The 12,903-nt window shown below is 39.3% G+C and overlaps 2 protein-coding genes across 6 annotated transcripts in view; both read right to left on the bottom strand.

Annotated features, from left to right (window-relative positions):
- IPO11 (importin 11) overlaps positions 1 to 12,903 on the bottom strand; it is a 483,265-nt gene that overhangs the window by 128,533 nt on the left and 341,829 nt on the right. The gene's annotated exons all lie outside the window — the stretch shown is intronic.
- KIF2A (kinesin family member 2A) overlaps positions 1 to 12,903 on the bottom strand; it is a 56,281-nt gene that overhangs the window by 40,007 nt on the left and 3,371 nt on the right. Inside the window, exon 1 of one of the 5 annotated variants that reach the window (XM_048930650.1) lies at positions 2,733 to 2,751. The exons of the other annotated variants lie outside the window; for them this stretch is intronic. The gene's annotated coding sequence lies outside the window, so the exon portion shown is untranslated. Of the gene's footprint in view, positions 1 to 2,732; positions 2,752 to 12,903 lie in introns of those variants that run through there. 5 annotated transcript variants of the gene reach the window in all.

The raw sequence follows: 12,903 nt of genomic DNA, 5'->3' as shown, positions 1-12,903 counted from the left end.
AGCAGCTAAGATCTCCTTCTCAGTTGGAGTGTAGCCCTCTTCCGACCCCCTGTAGGCTCGACTCCAGAATCCCAGGGGTCGGCCTCGGGTCTCTCCTGGGGCTCTTTGCCACAAACTCCAAGTGGGACCATTCTTTCCAGCAGCAGTATAGAGGATGTTCTTTATACCCTGTCCCGTCCGTACTGGCCCTAGGGCCACGGCACGGGCTATCTCCTGTTTAATCTGTTCAAAAGCCTGCTGCTGCTCAGGGCCCCATGTAAACTCATTTCTCATTTGCGTCACATAATAAAGGGGGCTTACAATGAGGCTGTAGTTTGGAACATGCATTCTCCAAAAGCCCACTGCACCCAGAAAAGATTGTGTCTCTCTTTTGCTAGTGGGTGGAGACATAGCAGTGATTTTGTTGATCACATCTGTCGGGATGTGACAACGGCCATCTTGCCACTTTATACCTAGGAACTGAATCTCCTGGGCAGGTCCTTTCACTTTGCTTCGCTTAATAGCAAAACCAGCTTGCAGAAGAATTTGGATTATTCGCTCTCCTTTCGTGAAGACTCCTTCTGCTGTATCGCCCCACACAATGATGTCATCAATGTACTGCAGGTGCTCAGGAGCACTGCCCTGTTCCAGTACAGTTTGAATCAACCCATGGCAAATGGTCGGGCTGTGTTTCCACCCCTGGGGCAAACGGTTCCAGGTATACTGAATGCCCCTCCAGGTGAAAGCAAACTGTGGCTTACATTCTTTGGCCAAAGGAATGGAAAAGAAGGCATTAGCAATGTCAATGGTGGCATACCATTTGGCCGCTTTTGACTCCAGTTCATACTGGAGTTCTAACATGTCCGGCACAGCAGCACTCAGTGGGGGTGTGACTTCATTCAGGACATGGTAGTCCACCATCAGCCTCCATTCTCCACTGGCTTTACGCACTGGCCATATGGGGCTGTTAAAAGGCGAGTGAGTTTTGCTGATCACTCCCTGGCTTTCTAGCTGATGAATTAACTTATGAATGGGGAGCAAAGAATCCCTGTTGGTGCGGTACTGCTGCCTGTGCACCGTTTTTGTGGCAATTGGTACCTGTTGCTCTTTTACTCGCAGCAGCCCCACAACAGATGGATCTTCTGACAGGCCAGGCAAAACAGACAGCTGCTTAATGTTGTCTGTGTCCACAGCAGCTATTCCAAAGGCCCATTGATACCCCTTAGGATCCTTGAAATGCCCCCTTCTGAGATAATCAATACCTAGTATACATGGAGCCCCTGGGCCCGTCACAATAGGATGTTTCTGCCAGTCCTTACCAGTGAAGCTTATCTCAGCCTCCAACACAGTCAATTCTTGAGAGCCCTCGGTCACTCCAGAAATATGGATTGATTCTGTCCCTTCATGACTTGAGGGCATCAGAGTGCACTGTGCACCAGTGTCCACCAGGGCCTTATATTTCAGTGGTTCTGATGTGCCAGGCCATCGAATCCACACAGTCCAATATACTCTATTATCCCTTTCCCCCCCCTGACTGAGGGCAGGGCCCCCCTATTCATTACCTGTGGTAACTGGAGCAACTGCACTGGTGGTTGATCTGCCTTGTAATTCTTTCACCCGGGCTCGCAGTACAGCAGTAGGTTCACCGTGCCACTTCCTCATGTCTTCTCCATGATCACGTAGGTAATACCATAAGACAATTCGCAGTGTATTATCCCTTACTTGAGCCGGAGAGCGTTTGCCTCTGACAGCTGAGATCTTTAATGGTGCATGTAAGAAGGAAGGTTCATCGTCTTTAATTAGGTGGGCTCGCATAAATTTCATCATCTCCTTCACCTCCTTCGCTAGACTCATTTGATTATCCTGATCTTCATCAAGCATTTCTGATACTGCTACAGGTTTGTCACGGTTAATCAGTTGAGACACTTGCTCCGTCATTTTTTTTCTGAACATCGTGTTGTTTGTAAAATTAGCTATTCCATTTGGGATGTAGCTGTTTGTGAAATTAGCCATTCCTTCTGGGATGTAAATGTCAAAATTCAAATCATACCACATTGCAAGTAGGTAAAACATAGGTGTCTCCAACAGTGTCATTAGGTACCTATATATGGTTGCAATTCCACAACACATAATTATGAGCTGGATTATTGGCCAGTAGGTTGTGACTAACACCATTGCTTTAAATCCTTTACACAGTGCCCCCACGATAACGAGTGGGTTCATCGGTGGTGCCTGCTAAAAAGGGGTTAATGAATTGAAGCTAACAAGAGCAGGGAAAAAAAAAAGGAAAAAAAGGCACTACCCAGACTAAGTAGTGCTCAAAGTTTACAAATATCCCAGAACACTGGCAGTACGCCTAATCTTTCAAGGTCAGGTTTTCCAGCACAGAAACCTGAACTACTGATAATGCTCCCTAACGAAGCTCTCTAAGAGCAGAGAGAAAAAGAGATTCGTTCTAAAAGCTAAAAAGCAGTTCGCCCCACGTTGGGCGCCAAAAATCTGTCACGGAGTTGACCAGATCAATCTATGTCCGTGACAGGGGCGACAGGCCTCTGCCCTCCCCCCCCACCCCAGTCCCACAAAAAATGGGAAGGAAGGAAGGGAGGAAAAGAGCAGCGGCAACAATCTATGGAGGAAAACTTATTTTACTATAATATTGGAATACAAGATAACACTATATATACAATTTAATTGAAATTGAGATGAATAAATCAGACAAGATGAGAGAGAGAGTTCCCGGGACCGATTCAAACCTGAAAAGCTTGGAACGGCTAGGAAAGCACCCTCCAGCACCCACTGCAAGGCAGCAAGAGAGCGCCCCCCCCCACCAGGAAGGGCCAGATCCCGTGACTGCTGTAAGGTACAGGGATAGGAACTTGGAATTGGGGCAGTGACACTTTAATGCCCTGTACACTGCATGATGTTTTGATGTGGAATACTGAAACCAAAAAACCAAAAAACCAAAAAAAAAAAAAAAAAAAACAAAAGATAGAACCATGACAAATTCTAAGGAAGAATAGAATTCCAGTTGGGATGTCTCCAGTGATATCAACTGTGGTAGAGTACCTGTCAGTTTTGCCAGTGCTTACCATGTCTCTCCCTGCACTAGGAGGTCATGGATCTTACTGACAATTCTCAGACAGATGAGGAGGAAAAATTAAAAAAAAAAAAACAAAACAAAACAAAACACAAAGCTCACATGCCACTGAACTTTAGCTTCAAAATACAAAGAGCACAACAAAACACAAGCACTTTTTAGTCCTCCTTGTATTCAAGATCAATAACTCCTTCCATTCCTACCAATTCAACCGCAGTTCTACTTGCTCAGTCTAGCTGAGTTTGTTAATTGCTTTCATTACCACACCTCCTCCAAAAGCATTTCCAAGGGCTGTGTCTTTCAACTGTCCCCTCAACTTTGTGTTACTCCAATAGTTCTTTCTTCTTCAGTCTTTCCATTCTGCAATTCACTATTGTTTTTTCTGCTTCCACAATGATCTCTAAGATTTCCCTTTACATTTAAAGCAAGTTTGTGGCTTCACCAGTCAGCAAAGCATTGTATTTTTCATTTCTCCTCAATACAGGTCCAGGTCAGGTGTGGAGTCAGCACTCTTGCAGGTTCGTTTCAAAGTACACTATTTCATATTAGTGAACTTCTCATATCCTGCTTTTATTTACTTTCAGAAGCTTTCATTGCCAGTGAGATCAATGGCTGTCATGACATTAGCTTTACAAAAGACTGAAAAAGGAACTCACTGCTGTAGAACTTGGAAGCTATAGCTCCATATTGCTTCCATATGTGTCAGCGTCAGGAGTCAGAAGACTTGTTCCTCACGCTGCTTGATTCATAAAGAAGCATCACATCACAACAGCTAACAGATGCACTCATATCTAGATATTTATCAAGCAGTTATTTCTACTGTACCATGCCAGTCAACCTATTACCTTAGAGAACAGCCAAGTTTACCATATAACTTACATATAACTTGGAAGGAAGCACCAGACCAATCAAATCTAATGCATATTATCATAACTCCTATATACAATCCTTTAATAAGAAGAACACATGTCACTTTTACAATATTAGGCCATTGCCTCTGTTATTCATCCCAGAAAGTTGGACTAGCACCTCACTGTCAACATACATAAACTTTTTTCTAGATTACACATGGTCACAGCCATTTACTACTCTTTCTTTCATAACTAGTATATAGACACCTGTACTGGAATAGCATAAAAGACACCTGTATTTGTTTCAATCCAAGTATCTCCTTTTTCAACACTGGCAACTGAGATGATGTGCAACAGCCGATATACAACTCCACATTGCCAAATTATACGCACTGCCAAATTACAGCAATTCTGAAATTCCATTCACTTCTTTGCCACTTCACACTGGTGGTCCACAGTTGTTTGTTGATTAACTAGATCCTGCTGTTTTTGAACTCCTACTTCATAGTAAACATATGATTACTTTGTGCCATTATGTTCTAGCCCAGTTTATTTCATACTTCATATTGTTCCCACGACATAAATCTCCACAGAGTTGATGCTTTCACTCTAGCATAGTAATTAAGTTTTCCAAGAACAATGTTACTTTTTGTGTTATAACTAGGAATGAACAACAACAATGGATGGAAGAAAAACCAGCCAGCCAGTTCCAAAACAGACCCCAGAAGGTACCCTACTAAATAGAAATCATTAAGTTCACCATCAGCACCTTTCTTAAACACACTACACCTTTAGTACTAAACTTTCTCTTGATAATTTTTAAATGATTTTCCAAATGACCTTACAAAACATTCTACTGAAATTCAGAAGAAAATGATGGACAAGCTTCAATCTTGATATGAACTGAAATGCTTGTATAGGTACACTTCAGCAGTCTGTGCAGCATGCCTAAGGACCCTACACCTACTTAATTTTTTACGGCAGTTCACTCTGACCAGTACAAAAAATAGAGAAAATACTGCACTGTAGCCTCTCACTAAAATGCTTTTAGAAAATGAGCATATGCCAGTTGTCCTGGGATATTCAAGAAAAGATGGAAGTTTGAGGCCTACTAAAACACAGAAGGGCTCTTCAGGCAACAGTAGCTAAAATGATTCAGTTCAGGTCCTTTCTCAGCCAATGTATCATTCTGGGAAGCCAGAGAAGGTGACACTTTCCTTTATAATACAGATATTCTAAAAACCTTAGCTAAAAACTTGCGTATTATCTTCCAACCTGACTCCAAATTATACTAGGCCTGAGGTATTACCATTTGGAAAGACAGATTTTTGGGTAGTCAGATGCCACAACAGTGAGGAACTAAAAAAAAAAAAAAAAAAAAAAAAAAAAAAAAAAAAAAAAAAAAAAACACTGCACAAAAAAGGTGGCAGAGAGCTTCAAAACAGAAGTAGGCATCAAGAGAAAAATCTAATTTGGGGGGTAAACAGTGCTGAAACCATTACTAGAAGTTGTAACTCAAGTAAAAGATCCCCTCAGATATTAGTTAACAGTTTTCTAAAATCACTGATTCAATAGGTAGCTCCAACAACAAAAGCCAGTAAGACAGACCATCTTCAAGAACCTAGAGAGTAAAACAAAGTGTCACTATGAAATTACAATAAATCCTTGCTGTCTCCACATTTTAACTACTGTTTGCATAAATCTTCACAACTCAAAAAAAATCACGCAGCAGAATTAGAGAGAGATAAAAAGATGAAGAGAACAAAGAAAGCAGAAGTCAAAGCACCTGAGGAAAAGGCCACAAGTAGATTTGGTTAAGCTTTATGACCAGAAAAGATAAAATAAGTGCAAACAGTTACTCACCAAATCACAGACTCACCAAACACTAGAATTAGGAGCACTCTATTCAAATTTCAGGCAGATGACAGCAGTAACGCATTTGTGAATTTGTGAAAAAGCAGTGAATTTCCAGATCTCGCTTCCACAAGAGATTTATGAGTCAGGCAGTATAAGTTCCTTCAGAAGGGTATTCAATAAGCCCACGAACAGTAGGTCCATAAGCAAGCATTTAGCAAGACTGTACAGAACTGGACTTTCTAACATACCAAATATAAAACTCTGGATACAAGGGAAAGATGATCAGAGGGCTGGAGCACCTCCAATACAAAGACAGGCTGAGGGAACTGGGCTTGTTCAGCCTGGAGAAGAGATGGCTGCGAGGAGACCTCATTGCAACCTTCCAAAATTTAAAAGGAGATTATAAACAGCAATGGAATCAACTTTTTACAAGGATAGACGGCGACAGGACTAGGGGGAATGGTTTTGAACTCAAGATTGGATGATAGGGGTAATGTTTTAATGAGAGTGGTGAGAAGATCTGTCTGAAACAGGCTACCTAGAAAGGCTGTGGACACTACATCCCTGGAGGCGTTCAAGGCCGGGTTGGATGGAGCCCTTGGCAACCAGGTCTAGTACCAGACCTGGAGGTTAGTGGCCCGGCCTGTGGCAGGGGGTTGGAACTGGCTGATCTTTTGCATCCTTTCAATCCAAGCCATTCTATGAATCTATGAAAGACAAATGTACCATAGTGCAGTCAGCGGCAATAATGGCCTGATTTTCATGAATAACCTCACCTGCTGCCAGCATGCTAGATGAACCATCAGTGTGCTCCACTGGGACATTTGTTACAACACTGATTAGCTTAGTTAAAGGTGAGAAACAACATTCCAAAAAGACAGAAACATTTAATGAGCGTCTAAAAAAAGAAACAAACGTCCAACTCTCCAATTTCACTAAAGCGTTGTTTAGAAGAAAAGTTATCCTTTACTTTCCATAGAGCAATCTTACTAACTTTCACGAAGCAGTCTCTTTTCCAAACTGTAAGAAAAGCCCAAACCAAAACAAACAAATAGAACCACTGATTTCCAATATTCACACAAGGTTTTACAACTCTCACTGGTTACCCTCCTGCCCTATTTGAGCCCTCTGCAATTCTCAGTTTTGAGGAAGTAATTAGAGTTGTAAATATCATTCAAAAGATAAATAAGACATTAGCATATGACATTCTTGTATTTTCTGTCCTGTAACTCATTTTTTTTTCTGCGTAAGTGAAGGTTTTCCTTCAGTCACTGGTAATGACATTTGCATCATTTCTGTCAGAATAACAAACTGTAGTTGTAAGAATAATTTAATGTCTTCTTATAGTTCAATGTCTTGTGTTTTTATTTTTTTAAGACTAAACATAATTTGATATCTTGCATATTTAGTCAGCAATTCCTTGGAGTTATTTGAAACAACTTTGCAGACAGCTTCCTTGAAATCTTTTAAAACTGCTTCTGAAACTACCGCTCCAGTCTTTAACTGTGTATTTTTACAGGTCAAAGTCCTTTTTGTTCCAAGACAGTTATAGTATGCAGGAACAAAGGCAGATTCAGTCAAGTCTCTCTTTAGAACAGCACTGAGTTTTAGTGGTTGCAGAAGTTTTCCAGCTTTTCTACAACAGAATTTAAGATCGTGGTAGATCAAAACAGAGTGGTGAATACTCTCTGCCAAAAGACTGAGATGACTTGGCCCTTTTCTCCCTCCCTTCCCCCTTCTTCATTTTGTTTGTTGCTTAAATGAATGGCAGAGACCTCCTTTTCATGATTTTGTTTTCTCTGAAGCTGACAATAGCTGCATAGAAACAATAGCTTCTTGCATCACAAGGATCTCTAGCAACATCCCTTACAGATGCTTTCACTCAGTACTATTTTCCTTTTTTGATCTAACCAATCAAATAAAGCTTTTTTCCTCCTCTTATTTTGCAGTATTATACCAAGTATGAATATTTATTACAACTTAGTTTATTTCAGGGCTGTCAAACATTGCCCCCGATTAAAAGGCAGAAGCCTTACATTTCATACACATTTAAAGTCTGTGTTTTGTCTTACCATAGAATGGTTATAGGATTTCAATATCAGACCATTAATGGATCTTTGAGTAATATTTTAATTCTTCTGAGTGGTTTGATGAAAGCTTATTGTGTCTTAAAAATCATCTGGTTGGGATTTACGTTCATCCCGTTCATCATCACCTGAATTCCTTATTCCATTAAACTATCAAGATAAACTCGGGAATTTAATTCACACATACGGTACAGAGAATATGTGAATAAAACAAAAACTTCATCAGTAACTTGGAGTTTTGTAGAAATCAAAGCGTGCATCTGCTTTTCAGACGAAATTAATTTCTGTTTACCTCATCTAGAGCCAGAAATAAGGCTTAAGTATGCTTCTAAACACAAAGCTTTATATAAAACTCTCACTCTACCTCCCTCTACTTACATATTTACTTGGTGGGTTCTACCACTGAAGGCAATTCCTAACTTACTAGGAATTGCTAATTACTAGCTGGCCAGGAAAGGAAGACAATGACAATACTCACGTATGGGATTGCACAGAGCTTTCAATGCCTGACAGAAGCCATGATAAATTCAAATTTGTACTTAACTACAAGTGTCTGTGAAATTAATGATAACTTGAAAGCAAAATAGTATCCTTCTAAATGAAAGGCATGATGATCCCACTGCCAATAATGCAGCCAAGGCCAAAGATTTTCTGCTATATGCAATATGTTTTTTACTTGACGTTATTTTATTTCTGCTTGGGATTTCATAATTGTATTTTACAGCGTCCTGGGATTATCAGTGTTGCAAGTACAGCTTGAGAGGCAAAGAACAAGCAGACTTTTCCCTCTATGAATATGGGAAACCTGAAATTTGCCTGAATATACCTGATGCAGCCAGCACACCACTGTGTAAACACAATAAGCTGCACTGAAAGCAGTATTATTTGAATAAAGAACAAAAAGTTCCCTGATTACATTCAAGACTTTAAGTACTAATTTCCCTCACTCTTTTGAAGATTCAAATATAAGATCAGACTCTGAGCCTCTTCAAATAAAGAAAACTACAGAGAAAAAACAAACATGCTTGAAAAGAAACAGCTTAATTACAATTTACCTGTTTGAAAATGTCAGTTAAAGTTCTGGTTAGAAGCGCAGTTATGCAAAGTTGTATCTAATAACTCTAATAACTTACTCCTATACTCTAAGCAATTCTAAAATTAACTTGGGTTCATAGCGACATAAAAGAAGAACTGAATTTAGACTGCAGTAGCAATCAAATGTCTTCTAGGGATGCTCTGTTCATGTAAACAATTCCTGTCACCACAGACATAAATAAATAAAAGCATATATCTGATAAATTAATTCCCTTTCCTAGGAAAGGTAATTCCAATGCAATTCTTTACTTGCATTATCACTAATTGACTATGCACTATCACTATTTGTCTAACAGATATAAAAATCTAGCTTTAAATATTTAGCAACGAATTCTGCATAACACTCTCCACCAGAGAAATGGCAATACAGTAATGGATGTAAGTCTCCCTTACATCCTCCCTATCTAAGTGAGCTACTTTTCCTCATGGAGAATAAGGCACAGAAGAGAGTAGCAAAGTACAGGAACCAATAGCCCCATACTCTGCCTCCAACAGTGGTTTTACTTTAAAGAAGTATTTATCAGAACAGATATTTCTTCACCAGCTTCTATTAAATCAATGGCTTATGGATTTTCTAAGCCAACAATTGACTTATTTATCGTGATACTTTCAGGAATAGAACAAAACACATTTCCAGGGTATCGGACACAGTCAGTACCATTTTATAGCTACATACTTCCTATAGAATTCAAAGCATCCCTTTGCAGAGGTCATAGTTGCAGGAAAATCATCTCAACCATCTGTCTATCCCTATATTTGGAACACCATAACAAGCTATAGCCTTTTTAATTCTTGGAGTGAAAATGAAAAAAAAAAATTGAAACAAGAATATAGCAACTGTGAATGTTCTATGGAAAGGAACAAGGACAAAAAAAGAAGAAATAGCGCACATCAGAACAAATGCAGTATGAACAGGTTCACAGATATAACCAATAGCAGTGTATGACAACTTACATCAGGACTGACATAGTTTTATTTCCCTATCCTCCCTTCACCCCATACATTTAATGAAAAACTAACACTGACATGGTGGGCAGACAAAAGCCCAGAATCAACCAGCCAAACGTGGATTCACATCCATAGTCCAAATCACTGCAACAAGCTTAATTTAGGTAAGTATCTAAAAGTCTTAAACTTTATTACAAAAAATTCCAGTTCTATCAGAATCTTTCACCCTAAATCTGGAAATACATACCGAAAGCACCTGTATGTCCAGACAACATTAACTATAGCACAGTGACATGATGAGAAATTATATGATTAGATGATGAGAAATATCAAAAGCAGACATTTTCTCAAAAACTACATTAAATTTCAAATCTCATCATGATTGACCATACAGTCTGCCTACTGCACCTTCTCACTACTGAACAAAATTCAGAGTGCTTGGGAACCCTTGCTGCAGACTTCTGTATCTTAACTTTGTGTTACATTGGAAATTTAACTTAACTCTGAAAACCTAACCCTAAACCTTACATTTATCTAAAAGGCAGTGGATTCTTTTACTCTGTAATGTACATTTATAGTGAACACTTTTTTATTGCTGACAGTGGGCTGGCAACACAATGCTACTCCTGATGTCAAGAGTACAGAACAAACAATACACTGGGAGAAAAGTTCAAAAAGATAAAATCACATTGATGATGTAAGCAGTAATTGCCTACAAAGGAAGAAGTTATTAGAAAATAAGCCACGAAATGAACTTCTTCCATTCCGTTACTCTCAAGCACCAAAATAAATAAACAACCTAGATGGCACATGCCATAGATCAACCCAACAAAAACGCTGTTCAATTTTGTGCTTCAGGAAAGGAGCTCCCCTAATAAATACTTCACACTGTTCAACTTTTTTTACAGTCATTGAATAACTAGGTACATTAGAAGAACTCAAGGGGTAATTCATCTTTTATAACTTTGGCAACAGCAACAGTTCTCGCTCAGGCATGACCTCTTTCCAATGAGTCATCATCTCTTCCCACCTCATCAAGGCATAAGGCCATGCTTGATGCCATGTTGTCATGAGACCATGTAATAACAAAGACTTCATAAAGCTGTAAGAAGAAAACAGGAGTAAAACTGGGACCCTGCAACAGGCTACTATAGCAAGTGGGGGCAAAGCACAATACTACTGAACAGAAATGGAAGACAGGATTCCCCCGTAACATAATGGGAGGGAGGAATAAAACCGTGCTGTATATAGGCTGTGTAATCCAAGCAGCCATATACAGCTCTGTGTTAAACACAGAACAAAAAGACAAGAAGGTTCTTTGAAGATTAGGATTTCAACTCCTGTCATCCAAGAACTATTTATACAACACATAGAAGACCTACATAAATATGTGAAAATCTTCAAATTACAACGGATATCCACTTACTGCATATTAAGAGCCAAACGCTTAGAGTGATTTTACAAAGAACATGGCAAACTTAACACATCCTCCTGATCAACACTTTGGAAGCAACCATCCCCAGAAAGTCTGGGTGCAATAAAATGAGAACCTGAACAGGATAAGGAAGTCTGAAGGTCAGACCCTCTAGCCCTACCAACAATAGCAAACTTGAAGCCCTGTGTGTGATCTGACCACTAGGGAAGGACAATAAAACATTGTGTCAGCATGGCTTACATGGGGATTAGGTAATTGAGTCAAATGATTTAAATGTGGTAACAAAAAAAGACTTAATCACAGTGAAATAACTGATACATGTCACCAAAGGAAAGAGTAAAAAGCACATTACCACTTAAACCTATCTTTCAGAAACTCTGAAATAGGGTGACTACCCAAGCCTGAACAGAATTTTTATAGTGGTATTATACCTTCTATAAAATTGTGTTGCTACTGGGAGCTGCACATAAAGGTCAAGATCATCATACCAGATTACCCAAAAACACAAAGGATGGGATAGACACTGACAAACCCATGTCGTGGAAATTGGGCTTTAGAAACAACAACAAAAATCGTAGCTCTTACCCTTATTTAGTAGCCTTTGTATCTGAAGGCAGAACAGTCTCCATGTTTTGGCAAGGTTAAGGACAGAGTAGCTGCCAGTAACTTTTTGGACTAACTGGAATTTCTTTGACCACGATCATCAGTTTCAGGTGTTCAGATATACATGACAGAAAATCCAAAGCAGAAGATTACAAAATAATAGTCATCAAGACAAGATTTCTTCCTGCCTCCCATCTATTAGAGGTTATTTAAACTACAAATAGGTAGGACATAAAGTGCCTCTTATGCCTGCCTGTGATTTTGGTGTTTCTTTAGGCTGTGGTACAAAACTGGATACTCCCACCATCCATACCAACATTCTCCTTAAAATTATGCTATTCTTCCAGCATTCATGTCTTCTGGTAATAAGTTCCAAATGACAACTATTCCTAGTTCCTGCTCTTTTCCCAGTTTCAAGTTTTCTCTTCCAAACACTGACAGTTCTCCTGGTGCTTTTATTAAGACAAAAAAAAAAAAAAAAAAAAAATACCCCCACCACAAGCTCATGATCTTTCTTTCTTATAGCACATTCCTCTTCCTAGACGTTCTATCCAGTCTTTAGTTACTCTTCCCTTACAAGAAGGTCCTTTCCCTTCTCTGCCACATTATTTCTGACACTGTGAGAACATCACTGTATCCTCCCCCCTTCTCAAATGAGCAATTACATAATTCATTTCTCTGTTCTTCTACGTAGCATTTCAGATTTGCAGAGACAAGAGAGAATAGGAACAGCCTGAGGAAGAAACAGACTGAACACAATTGGACTGGAAAAGTAAATGAAAAATACCAATCAACTTTCCAACGGTCTGCAGGGCATAAAACAAATTTATCCTATTTCATCAAATGCTGAACTTAAGGAAAAAAAATAAATGCAAGTTATTCTTTCTCCACATCATTGTATAGATCTTCGCACAAGATAACATGGGTAATGCATAAGAAGTGAGGATACAT

Source organism: Lagopus muta, chromosome Z, assembly GCF_023343835.1.
Source record: "Lagopus muta isolate bLagMut1 chromosome Z, bLagMut1 primary, whole genome shotgun sequence".
Classification (NCBI taxonomy): Eukaryota; Metazoa; Chordata; class Aves; order Galliformes; family Phasianidae; genus Lagopus; species Lagopus muta.
Note: the sequence above shows the minus strand (reverse complement) of the source record. Positions and strands in the feature narration are given on the sequence as shown.